Source organism: Loxodonta africana, chromosome 8 (genome assembly GCF_030014295.1).
Source record: "Loxodonta africana isolate mLoxAfr1 chromosome 8, mLoxAfr1.hap2, whole genome shotgun sequence".
In the NCBI taxonomy this organism is placed as follows: domain Eukaryota; kingdom Metazoa; phylum Chordata; class Mammalia; order Proboscidea; family Elephantidae; genus Loxodonta; species Loxodonta africana.
The window spans coordinates 77,591,786-77,611,244 of record NC_087349.1 but is presented as its reverse complement, the minus strand read 5'-3'; the positions used below and the strand labels follow the sequence as shown (position 1 = coordinate 77,611,244).

Genomic DNA, 19,459 nt, shown 5'->3' with positions numbered 1-19,459 from the left:
TCTGACCTTTAGTGATTTGAGATCTATTTTCAAAGACATACCCACTAAAATGAGTTGTGAGACACTTTGGAGCCCTGCTGGCACAGTGGTTAAGAGCTAGAGCTGCTAACCAAAAGGCTGGCAGCTCAAATTGCCAGCTGTTCCTTGGAAACCTTATGGGGCAGTTCTACTCTGTCCTATTGGGTCCCTATGAGTTGGAATCAACTCGACATCAATGGGTTTGGTTTTTTGGTTTAGTAAAAGGTAGAAAACAATAAAATATCTCATTTGCACCCTTTTATATTTATTATATTAATGAATCATAGGGCAAAAATTATCTTCTCTGAAATGCTGAAGAACTAGTGTGCAAAATATTTCATTAAGTTAAAAGGAACTACATATATAAACAGGTGGACAATGAACAAGGAAGACTAAAGGAGAATTGACACCTTTGAAATGTGATGCTGGAAAAGAATATTGAATATACCATGGACTGCCAAAAGAGCAAACAGAACTGCCTTGGAAGAAGCACAACCAGAATGCTCCTTAGACGGAAGAATGGCAAGACTACATCTCACATACTTTGGACATGTTATCAGGAGGGATCTGTCCCTGGAGAAAGACATCATGATTGGTAAAGTAGAGAGTCAGTGAAACAGGAGAAGACCCTCAACAAAATGCATTGGCACAGTGGCTGCAACAATGGGCTCAAGTATAACGATTGTGAGGATGGCGCAGGACTGCGCAGTGTTTCGTTCTGTTGTGCATAAGGCCACTACGATTCGGAACCGACTTGACAGCACCTAACAACAACAACATATATATAAATGGAACAAAATTAGCCTTTTTATATTTAGGCAATAGATTTTCATAATTACATGAAAACCTAACATAGCTAAGTTCCTAGGAAGACAGAAACTATTCAGTCCTTCTACTACAGGAGTAGGTGTATAGCTATGTATAGTTGTTGATTCTTTGATTCATTCATTCATGTCTTCATTCAATTCCGGACAGTGTCCTGCTTGGGATATAAAAATAAGTAAACTGTGATCTATGCCCTCAGGTGGGAGACAGACGTGCAAGCAATCAAACACACTATAGTGACATAAAGCTGTGGGGGTACAAATATCAAATGCAGTGGTAGAATATGAGGAGAAGCTACATCTGGGGCATCAGGAGAGCTTTCACAGAGAGTGTTCTCAGTGTAACCCAAAGTCAGCAAATCTTAGGGAGCAAACTCAATTCAGATTCTTACTTGGGGTCTGGGTTTCCATCAGGGTCCTCATTGGAGGTCTTCAGAGTGCAATGAAGTGTACTCACATTCCCAGACAGACCCCTCGAACCTGATTATTAAACTCTCCAGCCTTGTTTTAGTTCTCTAGTGCCGCTATGAGTGTTGCTATGAGTCAGAATCAACTCAACAACAATTGATTTTAGCGCTGCTATCACAGAAATGGAAACCCTGGTGGAGTAGTGGTTAAGAGCTACGCGTGCTACCCAAAAGTTTGGCAGTTCGAATCCACCAGGTGCTCCTTGGAAACCATATGGGGCAGTTCTACTCTGTCCTATAGGGTCACTGTGAGTTGGAATCAACTCGATGGCAGAGTTTGGTTTTTGGTTTATTACAGAAATACCACAAAGGGGTGGATTTTAACAAATAGACATTTATTTTCTCACAGTTTAGGAGGCTAGAAGTCTGAATTCAGGGTGCTACCTCTAGGAAAGGGCCCTGGAGGCACAGCGGTTAAGTGCTCAACTACTAACCAAAAGGTGGGTGGTTTGAACCAAGATTCGGACCTGCCAGCTGTTCCATGAGAGACAGATGCAATATTAAGAAATTCGGAAGACAGCTACCTGGCTAAACGGCTGGAAGAGATCCATAGTTGTGCCCATTCCAAAGAAAGGTGATCCAACAGAATACAGAAATTATTGAACAGTATTGTTAATATCATACCCAAGTAAAATTTTGCTGAAGATAATTCCAAAGTGATCGCAGCAGTACGTAAACAGGGAACTGCCAGAAATTCAAGACGAGTTCAGAAGAAGACATGGAATAAGGGACATCATTGCTGATGTCGAATAGATCTTGGCTGAAGCAGAGATACCAGAAAGATGTTTACCTGTGTTTCATTGACTATGCAAAGGCATTCAACTGTGTGGATCATAACAAATTATGGATAACATCTTGAAGCACTGTAATTCCAGAACATTTAATTGTGCTCATGAGAAACCTGTATGTACACAAAGAGACATTCCTTCAAACAGAGCAAGTGGTTACTTCGTGGTTTAAAGTCAGGAAACATATGCGTCAGGGTTGTATCTATTCACCATACTTACTCAATCTGTATGAGCAGCAAATAATCCAAAAAGCTGGGCTATATGAAGAAGAATGCAGCATCAGGATTGATGGGAGACTCATTAATAGCCTGCGATATGCAGATGACACAACCTTGCTTGCTGAAAGCAAAGAGAACTTGAAGCACTAACAGATGAAGCTCAAACACTGCAGCCTTTAGTATGGATTACACCTTAACATAAAAAAAAAAAAGAAAATCCTCAAAACTGGACCAATAAGCAACACCAGAATAAATGGAGAAAAGATTGAAGCAGTCAAGGAATTCATTTTACTTGGATCCACAATCAATGCCCATGGAAGCAGCAGTCAAGAAATCAAACAATGCATTGCATTCAGTGTATCTGCTGCAAAAGACCTCTATCAAGGGTTAAAAAGCAAAGATATCATTTTGAAGACTATGGTGCGCCTGACTCAAGCCATGACATTTTTAATTGCCTCATACACACTCAAAAGCTGGACAATGAATAAAGAACACGGAGGAAGAATTGATGCATTTGAATTATGGTGTTGGTGAAGAATATTGAATATATCATGGAGCGGCAAAAGAAGGAACAAATCTATCTTAGAAGTACAGCCAGAATGCTCCTCAGAAGCGAGGATGGTGAGACTCCATCTCACGTACTTTGGATATACTAACTGAAAGGATGAGTCCCTAGAGAAGGACATCATGCCTGGTAAGGTAGAGGGCTAGCAAAAAAGAAGAAGACCGTTAAGGAGATGGATCAACACAGTGGGTTCAAACATAGCAATGATTGTGAGGATCATGAAGGGCTGGGCAGTGTTTCGTTCCGTTGTGCACGGGGCCACTACATGTGGGAAACAACTCGACACTCGACAGCACCTAACAACAACAATTCAATCCATAACAAGTCTCTACGTACATTTGCAGCTGAAATTTCCAGAGGGCTCAAATCAGATTGACTTTCAGGTATTATGTAATTGGGTAATCACCTCAAATGACTCTTTTGGGAAATTACATTGAGCTTTAGAATAAAGTCACAGAGCCAGAAATAGATGGGGGTGGGGAAGTTTCTTAAGTCGCAGTTTAGGGTAATGGAGTGTATAAAATACTTTTCCTTCAACAACCTTTGTCTATCTTAACACTGAAGAAACTCTTTGATGATTCAAAAGTCGATGATACTATTTTCCCACTAGCTGGTGGTTTCTTAAGTTTTCATTTCTGAGTAAGAATAGCGGAATGAGGGAGCTGAATTTAGTTTAAGACATTATACCAATGTATTCACAATACATATACCTATTAGAATAGTTAGGTACTCTATTTAGTAGGCCATCCAAATCAATGAAACCTTTATACATGTTATAAATATATATTTCCATTTCAGTGGTTAAAAAACCCATTGCCATCGAGTTAATTCCAACTCATAGTGACCCTATAGAACAGAGTAGAACTGCCCCACAGGGTTTCCAAAGAGTGCCTGGTGGATTCGAGCTGCCAATATTTTGGTTAGCAGCCAAACTCTTAACCACTATACCACCAGGTTTCCAAACTATCACAGACGAGTCAATTCCAACTCATCGTGATTACTATTTAAAATTGTGTTAAAATATACATAACAACAATAGGAGGCGGAGGCAAGATGGCGGACTAGGCAGACGCTACCTCGGATCCCTCTTATAACAAAGACATGGAAAAACAAGTGAATCGATCACATACATAACAATCTACGAACCCTGAACAACAAACACAGATTTAGAGACGGAGAACGAACTAATACGGGGAAGCAGCGATTGTTTCCAGAGCCCGGAGCCAGCGTACCAGTCAGGTACGGCACAAGCACAGAGAGCTGCTCCACCCCCCTGAACTAACCCCAGGAGGGGGACCAGCCAGTTCCTCGGGCAGCGTGGGATGCAGCCGGTAGGAGAAGTCCCCAGGAGGCAGTGACTGGTCTTGGAGCAGGAAGAACAGAGTCCCAGCTGGGGAACCATCCCGCTGGGATTTGGACTGGACGCAGGTACGGCATAAACACGGAGAGCTGCTCCACCCCCCTGAACTAACCCCGGGAGAGGGCCCAGCCAGTTTGCGCAGGCGGCGTGGGACGCAGCCAATAGGAGAAGTCCCCGGGAGGCAGCGACTGGTATTGGAGCGGGGAGAACAGCGTCCCAGCCAGGACACTCGGTCACGGCACAAGCACGGGGAGCTGCTTCCACCCACCTGAACTAACCCCGGGAGGGGGCCCAACTGGTTCGCGGAGGCGGCACGGCCAAGCGGCTGGAGGGGCGAGAAGTCCCCGGGAGGCAGCGACTGATTTTGGAGTAGAGAGTGCACTGTCCCAGTAGGGGAGCCTTGACGCTGGGCGTGGGGCTGGAAGCGGAGGATCTGACCGTGACTCCAGCGGGCCAGACCCCCCGGGGGCAATCTCCACACAGCCAGCACACATAGGCGACGCGCCCGTGGGAATCTCAGATATAATAGTCATTCCAAGCAAGACAAGCAACTCTGGCTATATTCTGAGGTGCTACTCTCCTATCTCTCTGGTCCCTCCCCCACCCTCCCCAGGCGGCTTCATTAACATCCCAATAGCCTGAGTCAGAGGGAGAACTCTGATAGGGATCTGACTGCATTTTTTTTTTTTACCGGATTTTCTGGAAAAACTAGTTTCCCAGTGATGGCTCGGAGACAACAATCCATATCAAACCACTTAAAGAAGCAGACCATGACAGCTTCTCCAACCCCCCAAACAAAAGAATCAAAATCTTTCCCAAATGAAGATACAATCCTGGAATTATCAGATACAGAATATAAAAAACTAATTTACAGAATGCTTAAAGATATCACAAATGAAATTAGGATAACTGCAGAAAAAGCCAAGGAACACACTGATAAAACTGTTGAAGAACTCAAAAAGGTTATTCAAGAATATAGTGGAAAAATTAATAAGTTGCAAGAATCCATAGAGAGACAACATGTAGAAATCCAAAAGATTAATAATAAAATTACAGAATTAGACAATGCAATAGGAAGTCAGAGGAGCAGACTCGAGCAATTAGAATGCAGACTGGGACATCTGGAGGACCAGGGAATCAACACCAGCATAGCTGAAAAAAAATCAGATAAAAGAATTAAAAAAAATGAAGAAACCCTAAGAATCATGTGGGACTCTATCAAGAAGGATAACCTGCGGGTGATTGGAGTCCCAGAACAGGGAGGGGGGACAGAAAACACAGAGAAAATAGTTGAAGAACTCCTGACAGAAAACTTCCCTGACATCATGAAAGACGAAAGGATATCTATCCAAGATGCTCATCGAACCCCATTTAAGATTGATCCAAAAAGAAAAACTCCAAGACATATCATCAAACTCACCAAAACCAAAGATAAACAGAAAATTTTAAAAGCAGCCAGGGAGAAAAGAAAGGTTTCCTTCAAGGGAGAATCAATAAGAATAAGTTCAGACTACTCAGCAGAAACCATGCAGGCAAGAAGGGAATGGGACGACATATACAGAACACTGAAGGACAAAAACTGCCAGCCAAGGATCATATATCCAGCAAAACTCTCTCTGAAATATGAAGGAGAAATTAAGATATTTACAGATAAACACAAGTTTCGAGAATTTGCAAAAACCAAACCAAAGCTACAAGAAATACTAAAGGATATTGTTTGGTCAGAGAACCAATAACATCAGATATCAGCACAACACAAGGTCACAAAACAGAACGTCCTGATATCAACTCAAATAAGGAAAGCACAAAAACAAACAAATTAAGATTAATTCTAAAAATAAATAAATAAATAAAATAATACACATAACAAGGAATCATGGAAGTCAATAGGTAAAAGATCACAATAATCAAAAAGAGGGACTAAATACAGGAGGCATTGAACTGCCATATGGAGAGTGATACAAGGCGATACAGAACAATACAAGTTAGGTTTTTACTTAGAAAAATACGGGTAAATAATAAGGTAACCACAAAAAGGTATAACAACTCTATAACTCAAGATAAAAGCCAAGAAAAACGTAACGACTCAACTAACATAAAGTTAAACACTATGAAAATGAGGATCTCACAATTTACTAAGAAAAACGCCTCAGCACAAAAAAGTATGTGGAAAAATGAAATTGTCAACAACACACATAAAAAGACATCAAAATGACAGCACTAAAAACTTATTTACCTATAATTACCCTGAATGTAAATGGACTAAATGCACCAATAAAGAGACAGAGAGTCACAGACTGGATAAAGAAACACGATCCATCTATATGCTGCCTACAAGAGACACACCTTAGACTTAGAGACACAAACAAACTAAAACTCAAAGGATGGAAAAAAGTATATCAAGCAAACAATAAGCAAAAAAGAAGAGGAGTAGCAATATTAATTTCTGACAAAATAGACTTTAGACTTAAATCCATCACAAAGGATAAAGAAGGACACTATATAATGATAAAAGGGACAATTGATCAGGAAGACATAACCATATTAAATATTTATGCACCCAATGACAGGGCTGCAAGATACATAAATCAAATTTTAACAGAATTGAAAAGTGAGATAGATACCTCCACAATTATAATAGGAGACTTCAACACACCACTTTCGGAGAAGGACAGGACATCCAGTAAGAAGCTCAATAGAGACACGGAAGATCTAATTACAACAATCAACCAACTTGACCTCATTGACTTATACAGAAATCTCCACCCAACTGCTGCAAAATATACTTTTTTTTCTAGTGCACATGGAACATTCTCTAGAATAGACCACGTATTAGGTCATAAAACAAACCTTTGCAGAGTCCAAAACATCGAAATATTACAAAGCATCTTCTCAGACCACAAGGCAATAAAACTAGAAATCAATAACAGAAAAACTAGGGAAAAGAAATCAAATACTTGGAAAATGAACAATACCCTCCTGAAAAAAGACTGGGTTATAGAAGACATCAAGGAGGGAATAAGGGAATTCATAGAAAGCAACGAGAATGAAAATACTTCCTATCAAAACCTCTGGGACACAGCAAAAGCAGTGCTCAGAGGCCAATTTATATCGATAAATGCACACATACATGAAGAAGAAAGAGCCAAAATCAGAGAACTGTCCCTACAACTTGAACAAATAGAAAGTGAGCAACAAAAGAATCCATCAGGCACCAGAAGAAAACAAATAATAAAAATTAGAGCTGAACTAAATGAATTAGAGAACAGAAAAACAATTGAAAGAATTAACAAAGCCAAAAGCTGGTTCTTTGAAAAAATTAACAAAATTGATAAACCATTGGCTAGACTGACTAAAGAAATACAGGAAAGGAAACAAATAACCCGAATAAGAAATGAGAAGGACCACATCACAACAGAACCAAATGAAATTAAAAGAATCATTTCAGATTATTATGAAAAATTGTACTCTAACAAATTTGAAAACCTAGAAGAAATGGATGAATTCCTGGAAAAACACTACCTACCTAAACTAACACATTCAGAAGTAGAACAACTAAATAGACCCATAACAAAAAAAGAGATTGAAACGGTAATCAAAAAACTCCCAACAAAAAAAAGCCCTGGCCCGGACGGCTTCACTGCAGAGTTCTACCAAACTTTCAGAGAAGAGTTAACACCAATACTTCTGAAGGTATTCCAAAGCATAGAAAATGACGGAATACTACCCAACTCATTCTATGAAGCCACCATCTCCCTGATACCAAAACCAGGTAAAGACATTACAAAAAAAGAAAATTATAGACCTATATCCCTCATGAACATTGATGCAAAAATCCTCAACAAAATTCTAGCCAATAGAATCCAACAACACATCAAAAAACTAATTCACCCTGATCAAGTGGGATTTATACCAGGTATGCAAGGCTGGGTTAATATCAGAAAAACCATTAATGTAATCCATCACATAAATAAAACAAAAGACAAAAACCACATGATCTTATCAATTGATGCAGAAAAGGCATTTGACAAAGTCCAACACCCATTTATGATAAAAACTCTTACCAAAATAGGAATTGAAGGAAAATCCCTCAACATAATAAAGGGCATCTATGCAAAGCCAACAGCCAATATCACTCTAAATGGAGAGAACCTGAAAGCATTTCCCTTGAGAACGGGAACCAGACAAGGATGCCCTTTATCACCGCTCTTATTCAACATCGTGCTGGAAGTCCTAGCCAGGGCAATTAGGCTAGACAAAGAAATAAAAGGTATCCGGATTGGCAAGGAAGAAGTAAAGTTATCACTATTTGCAGATGACATGATTATATACACAGAAAACCCTAAGGAATCCTCCAGAAAACTACTGAAACTAATAGAAGAGTTTGGCAGAGTCTCAGGTTATAAAATAAACATACAAAAATCACTTGGATTCCTCTACATCAACAAAAAGAACACCGAAGGGGAAATAACCAAATCAATACCATTCACAGTAGCCCCCAAGAAGATAAGATACTTAGGAATAAATCTTACCAAGGATGTAAAAGACCTATACAAAGAAAACTACAAAGCTCTACTACAAGAAATTCAAGAGGACATACTTCAGTGGAAAAACATACCTTGCTCATGGATAGGAAGACTTAACATAGTAAAAATGTCTATTCTACCAAAAGCCATCTATACATTTAACGCACTTCCGATCCAAATTCCAATGTCATATTTTAAGGGGATAGAGAAACAAATCACCAATTTCATATGGAAGGGAAAGAAGCCCCCGGATAAGCAAAGCATTACTGAAAAAGAAGAAGAAAGTGGGAGGCCTCACTTTACCTGACTTCAGAACCTATTATACAGCCACAGTAGTCAAAACAGCCTGGTACTGGTACAACAACAGGCACATAGACCAATGGAACAGAATTGAGAACCCAGACATAGATCCATCCACGTATGAGCGGCTGATATTTGACAAAGGACCAGTGTCAGTTAATTGGGAAAAAGATAGCCTTTTTAACAAATGGTGCTGGTATAACTGGATATCCATTTGCAAAAAAATGAAACAGGACCCATACCTCACACTATGCACAAAAACTAACTCCAAGTGGATCAAAGACCTAAACATAAAGACTAAAACGATAAAGATCATGGAAGAAAAAATAGGGACAACCCTAGGAGCCCTAATACAAGGCATAAACAGAATACAAAACATTACCAAAAATGATGAAGAGAAACCAGATAACTGGGAGCTCCTAAAAATCAAACACCTATGCTCATATAAAGACTTCTCCAAAAGAGTAAAAAGACCACCTACAGATTGGGAAAGAATTTTCAGCTATGACATCTCTGACCAGCGCCTGATCTCTAAAATCTACATGATTCTGTCAAAATTCAACCACAAAAAGACAAACAACCCAATCAAGAAGTGGGCAAAGGAGATGAACACACTTTTCACTACAGAAGATATTCAGGCAGCCAACAGATACATGAGAAAATGCTCTCGATCATTAGCCATTAGAGAAATGCAAATTAAAACTACGATGAGATTCCATCTCACACCAACTAGGCTGGCATTAATCCAAAAAACACAAAATAATAAATGTTGGAGAGGCTGCGGAGAGATTGGAACTCTCATACACTGCTGGTGGGAATGTAAAATGGTACAACCACTTTGGAAATCTATCTGGCGTTATCTTAAACAGTTAGAAATAGAACTACCATACAACCCAGAAATCCCACTCCTCGGAATATACCCTAGAGATACAAGAGCCTTCACACAAACAGATATATGCACACCCATGTTTATTGCAGCTCTCTTTACAATAGCAAAAAGTTGGAAGCAACCAAGGTGTCCATCAACAGATGAATGGGTAAATAAATTGTTGTATATTCACACAATGGAATACTACGCATCGATAAAGAACAGTGACAAATCTCTGAAACATTTCATAACATGGAGGAACCTGGAAGGCATTATGCTGAGCGAAATGAGTCAGAGGCAAAAGGACAAATATTGTATAAGACCACTATTATAAGATCTTGAGAAATAGTAAACCTGAGAAGAACACATATTTTTGTGGTTACGAGGAGGGGAGGGAGGGAGGGTGGGAGAGGGTTTTTTATTGATTAATCAGTAGATAAGAACTGCTTTAGGTGAAGGGAAAGACAACACTCAATACATGGAAGGTCAGCTCAATTGGACTGGACCAAAAGCAAAGAAGTTTCCGGGATAAAATGAATGCTTCAAAGGTCAGCGGAGCAAGGGCGGGGGTCTGGGGAACATGATTTGCGGGAACTTCTAAGTCAATTGGCAAAATAATTCTATTATGAAATCATTCTGCATCCCACTTTGAAATGTGGCATCTGGGGTCTTAAATGCTAACAAGCGGCCATCTAAGATGCATCAATTGGTCTCAACCCATCTGGAGCAAAGGAAAATGAAGAACACCAAGGCCACACGACAACTAAGAGCCCCAGAGACAGAAAGGGCCACATGAACCAGAGACCTACATCATCCTGAGACCAGAAGAACTAGTTGGTGCCCGGCCACAATAGATGACTGCCCTGACAGGGAGCACAGCAGAGGACCCCTGAGGGAGCAGGAGATCAGTGGGATACAGACCCCAAATTCTCATAAAAAGACCATACTTAATGGTCTGACTGAGACTAGAGGAATCCCAGCGGCCATGCTCCCCAGACCTTCTGTTGGCACAGGACAGGAACCATCCCCAAAGACAACTCATCAGACATGAAAGGGACTGGTTAGCGGGTGGGAGAGAGAAGCTGATGAAGAGTGAGCTAAGTATATCAGGTGGACACTTGAGATTGTGTTGGCAACTCTTGTCTGGAGGGGGGATGGGAGGATAGAGAGAGAGGGAAGCCGGCAAAATTGTCAAGAAAGGAGAGACTGAAAGGGCTGACTCAAGACGAGGAGAGCAAGTGGGAGTAGGGAGTGAGATGTATGTAAACTTATATGTGACAGACTGATTGGATTTGTAAACGTTCACTTGAAGCTTAATAAAAGTTATTAAAAAAAATATACATAACATAAAATTTATCGTTTTAGCCATTTCAAATTATATAATTCTGTGGCATTAACAATGTACTTAATTAGTGATTTTTTTTCGATAGTAGAAAGTTCTTTAGGTATAATGTCTAATTTAATCTTATATACTAAGAATTATTCAGCTTTACAGTTGAGGAAGCTGAGGCTCAAAGACATTACCTAATTTGTTGATACTCCTAAAGAGGGTAAATAGCAGACCTGGGATGTAAACTGAGTTTTGTCTGGTTGTGATACCCTCATGCTCTTTCCTAAGTACTGACTAGACTTATTCAGGCTAAGACAGGGTTTCTTACAGAAATCAGGACATATTAGTGTCAGAACCACCTCGGCTGCTTGTTAAAATGCAGACTCCCGGGTTCCACATGGACTGACTGAACCAAAATCCCTGCTCTTGACTTACGGAAAAGTTTTTTTAATAAATTGCATAGCTGATTCTTACCTAAATTAAAAATGTGAGACCAAAGGCCTAAATAAATTTTCTTCATAGTTACTCAATACATTTAAATTACTCCTCCCTATATTTTTATAGTTACATTTATATATTTAGACATGAAGTTAGAATTCAAGACCTGGGTTACCTCCAAAGCATACCTGCTATACCACAAGGCTGCCTCCTCCTTTCAGAAAAGAAAGGAGACACTAATGTGTGTTGAGTTAGTCAGTAACCTTCGTACAAGTAGGAAAGGATAAAACTGAATATTAAGTTGGACTTTAGAATTTTGAGCTCTGATGCAGAGTAGGTATCCTTCCACCTCCAAGATAAGAAAAAAAATAAACACCATTGAGGTGCTATAATAGAGCCACCACACACACACACACACACACCCCACACACACCCCACACACACCCACTGCCGTCGAGTCAATTCCTACTTATAGGGGCCCTGTAGGACAGAGTAGAATTGCCCCATAGTTTCCAAGGAGCAGTTGGTGGATTCAAACTGCTGACCTTTTGCTTAGCAGCCATAGCTCTTAACCACTCTTCCTATATATATAAATAGAGCCAGTAGTCATTGAAATCTTCCGTATGAGATACCGCAGCACATTTTCCCTGAGCTACTGTGTGAGAAGAAAGGATTACTTTAGGATTCTGGAATCTGGGCATGGTGAGATAAAACAAGGTAACTATAAGCAGTGGGGCACTTCAAAGCACAGCTTCAAGCGATGTAGGGCAGCTGCAATCTTCTGGGAAACAGTAGCAGGAGATGAAGCAGTTTGGCATGCAGGTTGAACAAACAATGGGTGAGGAGGACTTTGGCGAGGTCACTGACAAGTCCTACAATGAGTACAACAGCTGAAAATTCAAGAAAAGGATTTACATGGGCACAGGTATAAAGGAGTGTTCCTCATCCCTTGTTTGGTCGGTTGAGTCATCCACAGAACTTGCCCCAAAACAGTTATTATCTTGTTGCACTGTGTTTTAGTAAGAGGCACTACAATGTATAGTAAAATCATGGAATCTTGGAAATGATAAACTTTTAATAAAAGAAAAAACTTTTGAAAAACCGTGGTATCCAAACACATTGTTTAGCAGGTGAGAAAATAGAGACTCATAGAAATTAAATGTGTTCCCAAAGTCGCAAGGCTACTTAGTGACCAGTCTGCACAATCCTCAGGTTTTAATTCCCATTCAGGATGCTTTACAGTGCTCATGGTGTTTTTGTTAATTAAATCCGAGTTGCTAAATTTTTAAAGCTAGTTACAGAGAATGACCATATCTCTAATTTTCAAAGAAATGGAGTGAACTTACACAGAATCCCAAATTACCCTGAACAAAATTGAAGTTGTCAAGATCTTACAGAACCCCTGGCCTATCCTTTGAGACATCATAGGTCTACAGTGGTCTATAAACCTGTATACATCTTTCTCATAGTGTAATGCCTAATGGCGATACCATCCACAACCCATCACGGAGATGGCACAGAACAGACAGCATTTCATTCTGTTGCACAGGGGATCACAGCTAACAACAACGTCTAATGGAATAAACTATTGTAACAGTGCCGTTTTCAAATACTTATCAATTATTTTAATTTAACTGCTCAGAAAAGAATGCAAAAACTTCAAATTCCTTGAATAATATTTTTTCTATATATTTTATTGCTTCCTTCAAGTCTCTGCTCAGTTTTTACTTTCCCAAAGAGGTCTTCCTTAAATACCTATTTTAAATTGCCAACCACACCATGCACTCCCCACCCCTTAGGTACTTACTAGTCCTGCTTTATTTTTTTCTCTAATTATTGCCATCCAACAAATAATAATCGTGTCCTTTTGCTATCATCCCTGAACTACAACTAAAGTCTGTGAGGGTAGGAATTGCTCTGCACCCCCAGCAGATGAGTGCCAAGTACATTACAGGTGTTCAGCAAATATTTATGGAACAGACGAATGAACATAAAAATAAAAAATGTACATTAAGTGTCTTGGCCTCATACAGACTGGACATTTAGGATCTAAATAAATTTTGGACAAATATCTTAAGTTTTTGCTCTTCCTTGGTATATTAATTATAACTTGAGGTACAGGCTTTGACAGCATACCACAACAACAAAAAACACAAAGATAATAACTAAAGACTAATTTAAAAGAGCAATTTGATTTTTTTAAGTAGTTGGCTTTTATAACATTTAAACAAGTCATCAATAGATTTACTCAAAATTTAAGTTTTACTTCATTTTTTTCTTCATGGATGTATAAGAGACTCCTATCCTTCTTCAATGACATTGTTAAACTTTTCAGAAATCATCAGAAATTTCTTAAAACCTAAGCACTTTAAAAGTACTCTGTAATTTATAACTTCTCATGACAAAATTTGCTTTTATTTTTCTTCTTAAAAGACTAGATAGGAGCTTAAGGGACAGTGAGTTTATGTTAATGGGGGGAACAACCCAGAGAAGGAGGGCGAGGATAGCTGCACTACTCGAAGAATATAATCAAAGGCATTGAATTATACATGTAGAAACTGTTGAATTGGTATCTGTTTCACCGTGCATATTCTCAACAACAAAATAATAAAATCATAAAAAAATAAATAAAATCAATGACAACAAAAACAGTTCTCTGAAACACTTGAAGAGAAACTGGGATGCAGTCTGTATTCTTGTGGTCAACATGATCCAGGTCTCATGGCAAGTTCTTCAGTTTGTCCCTGTCCCCAACTTAGAAACTCTGTGCCACGTTTATTAATCCAGCTGTGTGCTCTCAAACACTCACTTTCAAAACATCTCAGCTGCAAAACACGGCTAAACAAAACACCTTCTACAAACACTGCCAGGCTGTGAATCACGTACTATCCGTAAGGTAAAAACAGAGACCTTGTGAGCCTGGGACCTTTTAATGTCAGGGGTTGGTGGGGGGTGTGTCCTTCTTATCTCCTCCCCGCCCTTCATTTCTTTGGATACTGGTTGAGAACTGCCAAGCCCCTTAGGCTTGGTGTTGATTTCTCTATGGTGTCCTTACTGGAACTTTAGTTTGAAGGTTATGCAGAGACACAGCAGGAGAGGCTTGAAGGAAGGTTTCAAACTTGTTTCTTACTACTTTGTATGGAGAAATACATATATTTAAGTAGTCCCTTCAAACTGAAACCCGGGTGGTGTAGTGATTAAAAGCTACAGCTGTTAACCAAAAGGTTGGCAGTTTGAATTCACCAGGCACTCCTTGGAAACCCTATGGGGCAGTTCTACTCCATCCTATATGGTTGCTATGAGTTGGAATCAACTCGATGGCAGTGGGTTTGGTTCTGGTTTTCAAATTGAGTTCATGCTCAGAGCAAAATCCTGCTAATATAAGTTACCCTTAATATTGGTTCTAGAAATAAAAATGTAAGTCCCTTAATTCTAATAATTTGGAGAGTTAACTGGATAAGTAGTAAGGGAGAATCATTTCCTAGTCAGAAATCTGAACTCAAGAAGTTGACTTACTCTATAATTGTTTAATTATTCTTATTTTAAACATTATTCTCGGAAGGCATTTCACTTGAAAAATAATCATGTGTAGAAATACTCATCAAATGGCTGAATGCAAAACCTATGCTGCTAGAAGAATATTGGTGGGAGATGTGGAATTTCAATAGTCATTCCTAAAGGCTGGAAACCCTGGTGGCATAGTGGTTAAGTGCTACGGCGGCTAACCAAAGGGGAGGCAGTTCGAATCTGCCAGGCTCTCCTTGGAAACTCTATGGGGCAGTTCTACTCTGTCCTATAGGGTCGCTATGAGTCAGAATCGACTTGACAGCACTGGGTTTGGTTTTTGGTCCTAAAGGCTATATAGGAATCATCAAGGATTAATCTGTAATTTTAGTCCCTTCCCAAAATGAAGTTTTGTTAAAGTTTATTTTAAATTTCATTTCTACTTAGTTGGAGATATGATCTGGACAAAAAGTCTTGGTGACATGGAGTGGGTTGGCTGCCCCTTCACTTTTTCTTAAAAACTCTTGAAGTTAAGTGATGGCAATGGCGGTCACAGAAACAGCCACTTTTGTGGACCAGGTTCACGTCATATTCTGGTTCTCGAGAGCCCTGGTGGTGCAATGGTTAAGCACTCAGCGACTAACCAAAAGGCTGGTGGCTCGAACCCATCCAGTGGCTCCACAGGAGAAAGACCTAGCAATCTGCTCCCATAAAGGTTGTTGTCGTTGTTAGGTGCTGTGGAGCTGGTTCTGACTCATAGAGATCCTCCGTACAACAGAATGGAAGAAACCCAGCCCGGGCCTGTGCCATCCTCACAATCACTGCTATGCTTCAGCCCATCCTTGCAGCTGCTATGTCAATCCATTTTGTTGAGAGTCTTCTTCCTTTTTTGCTGATCCTTTACTTTATCAAGCATGATGCCCTTCTCTAGGGACTGGTCCTTACAGACATGTCCCAAGTACTTGAAATGAAATCTTGCCATCTTCGCTTCTAAAGAGCATTCTGGCGGTTATCATTTGTATTTTTTAATCATTTTTCAAAGAACCAGGTTTTGTATTTAAGTTCCTTTCTACTCTTTTGCAGTTTTTAAATTAGTTTTTGTCTTTATCTTTATGAATTCCTTCTTTCTATTTTCTTTTGTTTCATTTTGTGTTCTTTTCTAATTTCTTAAGGTCAATGCTAATTTAATTTCTTTTGCTTTTATCTGCTTATAAAGAAATCATTTATGGCTGTAAGTTTTCTTCAATTACAAGTTTCAATGTGACCTATAGTTTTTGGTATGCAATGTTATTCTTACTGATTTCTAGATCACATGTATATTCAACTTATATATTTTCTTCGATAAAAGAGTTATATAAAAATATGTTTCTAATATTCCAGGTATTTAAGTTTTTCTTATTTAAAATTTTTTTCAATTAGGAAGTTAAATTATAAAAGGTCTAGTCCTGAATTTTTATTTAAGGTTTTATTTGTGGCTAAATACAAGATTAGCTCTATATATGCCCAATGGATAGCATAAAAATGACTTGCCTAGGAATGAAGATCAGTAATTTATAGTTTATACTTGAGGAAGAGTTTCAGTCTCTTCTGAGAATTCAGACAAGCTCAATTAGAATAACTGGTTAACCAGAATGTGTTTTACTTTTCTTGGTTTTCCTTCTTTATCCCTTGGTTAAAATGCTAATAAATAGTGATGTTACTGTAAAACAGCAAAGTCAATAGAGGCAGGCAAGCAATATAAAATAAGGGCTAATAAATGTTAAGGTACTCAAGAATTGCCTACCTGAATCCTCTGCTTTACACTTTGATTTAAGCACTTAACTCTTTTTAAATTTTATACTCAGGCAACCTGAGGATGCAAAAAAAAATAAATAAATAAGTCAATTATTTTTCTGATACTTTTTATATTAGGACTTATTTTAAAATTTGCATTATTAATGGTACTATAAAATTCTTAAAAAAAAAAACCCAAAGTCTATCTCCAATATTCTTGCCAAAAGAAATTCACAATACCAGGGATGGCTGCTTTGAAAGAAATAATTTTGTTCTTGCAAAGATTTAAATTAAATTTCATTTGTCATTCAAGTCTTACTAACAGAGGCAAATTCAGATTTGGGGGAACCTAGCACTTTTTCAGGTGCCATGGTGGCACAGTGGTTAAAGGGCTCGGCTCTTAACTGAAAAAGTTGGCAGTTCAAACCCACCAGTCACTCCGGGTAAGAAAGATGTGGCAGTCCTCCATAAAGATTGTTGTTCTTGTTAGATGCCTTCAACTCAGTTCCTACTCATAGTGACCCTATGAACAATAGAACGAAACACTGTCTGGTCCTGCACTATCCTTACAATCCTTGCTATGCTTCAAGCCATCATTGCAGCTACTGTGTCAATCCATCTTGTTGAGGGTCTTCCTCTTTTTTTCTCACCCTCTGCTTTACCAAGCATGATGTCCTTCTCCAGTGACTGGCCCCTTCTAACAACATGTCCAAAGTATGTGAGATAAAGTCTTGCCATCCTTGCCTCTATAGAACTTTCTGGTTAGACTTCGTCCAAGACAGGTGTGTTCATTCTTCTGGTGAAACCCGTTGCCATGGAGTTGATTGCCACTCATAGTGACCCTATACAGCAGAGTAGAACTGCCTCATAGGGTTTCCAAGGAGCAGCTTTTGGTTTTGAACTGCTGACTTTTTGGTTAGTAGCTGAATGCTTAAACACTGGGCCACCAGGGCTACATTTGTCTGATCATCCATGATATATTCAATGTTCTTCACCAATACCATCATTCAGATGCATCAATTCTCCTTTCTTCTTCAGTCTTCCTTACTCATTGTCCAGTTTTCACATGCATATGAGGTGATTGGAAATACCATGGCTTGGGTCAGGAGCGCCTTAGTCCTCAAAGTGACATCTTTGCTTTTTAACACTTTAAAGAGATCTTTTGGAGCAGATTTGCCCAATGCAATACATCTTTTGACTTCTTGACTGCTGTTTCCATGGGCGTTGATTATGGATCCAAGTAAAATGAAATCCTTGACAACTTTAATATTTTCTCCATTTATCATGATGTTGCTTATTAGTCCAGTTGTGAGAATTTTTGTTTTCTTTATGTTGAGGTGTAATCCATACCGACGGCTGTGGTCTTTGATCTTCTTCAGTAAGGGCTTCAAGTCCTCTTTGTTTGCAGTAAGCAAGGTTGTATCATCTGCATTTTGTAGATTGTTAATGAGTCTTCCTCCAATCCTGATGCCCTGTCATTCTTCATATAGTCCAGCTTCTCAGATTATTTGCTCAATATACAGATTGTGTAAGTATGTTGAAAGGATACAACCCTGACACACGCATTTCCTGACTTTAAACCACACAGTATCCCCTTGTTCTGTTTGAATGACTGCCTCTTGGTCTATGTACAGATTCCTCATGAGCACAATTAAGTGTTCAGGAATTCCTGCTCTTCGAAATGTTACCCATAATTTGTTATGATCCACATATTCGAATGCCTTTGCATAATCAATAAGACATAGGTAAACATCTTTCTGGTATTCTTTCCTTTCACCAAGATCCATTTGACATTAGTAATGTTAACTCTTGTTCTACATTCTCTTCTGAATCCGGCTTGAATTTTTGGCAGTTCCCTGTTGATGTGTTATGCAATATGCAAATGCTTTTGAATATCATCTGCAAAATTTGACTTATGTGTGATATTAATGACATTGTTTGATAATTTCTGCATTCGGTTAGATCACCTTTCTTTACAATGGGCAAAAATCTGGATCTCTTCCAGTCCATTGGCTAGGCAGCTGCTTTCCAAATTTCCTGTCATGGACAAGTGAGCACCTCCAGTCCTGTATATGTTTGAACCAGGAAGTTCTCTGCCTCTGGGAAATGCTAGGATAGATTGACGCATATGCATTGAGGTTTGTGTCAGAGTGTCTACAATGCACACATTATGAATTAAGAAAATGCACCTCTGTATAAAATAGATGAAAATCACATTTTCAGGATGACAGTAAATAAATAAATAAAATAAAAAAAGAAAAGAAAAGAAGCACACTGTTGCGCACTGTTAACAATTGGAAGTTAAAACAGAAAATGTTGAGAAAACAAACAAATACCTTATAAACAACGTGATGGAATATTTTAGGACTCTGGGAAAGAAGTAGTGAGCTTAAAATAGTTTCCAGTGAGTTGTTTAGAGGCCTATTTAAAAAAAAAAAAAGTTGTTATGAAAGTTTTTTTTTCTTTCAATGAAAATCCAG

At 39.0% G+C, this 19,459-nt stretch overlaps 1 long non-coding RNA gene across 8 annotated transcripts in view; it reads right to left on the bottom strand.

Annotated features, from left to right (window-relative positions):
• Positions 1–19,459, bottom strand: part of LOC111749721 (uncharacterized) — a 96,992-nt gene that overhangs the window by 26,677 nt on the left and 50,856 nt on the right. For 6 of the 8 annotated variants that reach the window (XR_010322704.1, XR_010322705.1, XR_010322701.1 and 3 more), the window contains one exon: positions 16,990–19,400. The exons of 1 other annotated variant lie outside the window; for it this stretch is intronic. This is a non-coding gene — a long non-coding RNA (uncharacterized LOC111749721). The remainder of the gene's footprint in view (positions 1–16,989; positions 19,401–19,459) is intronic. One more of the 8 variants, XR_010322700.1, reaches the window with a different exon arrangement.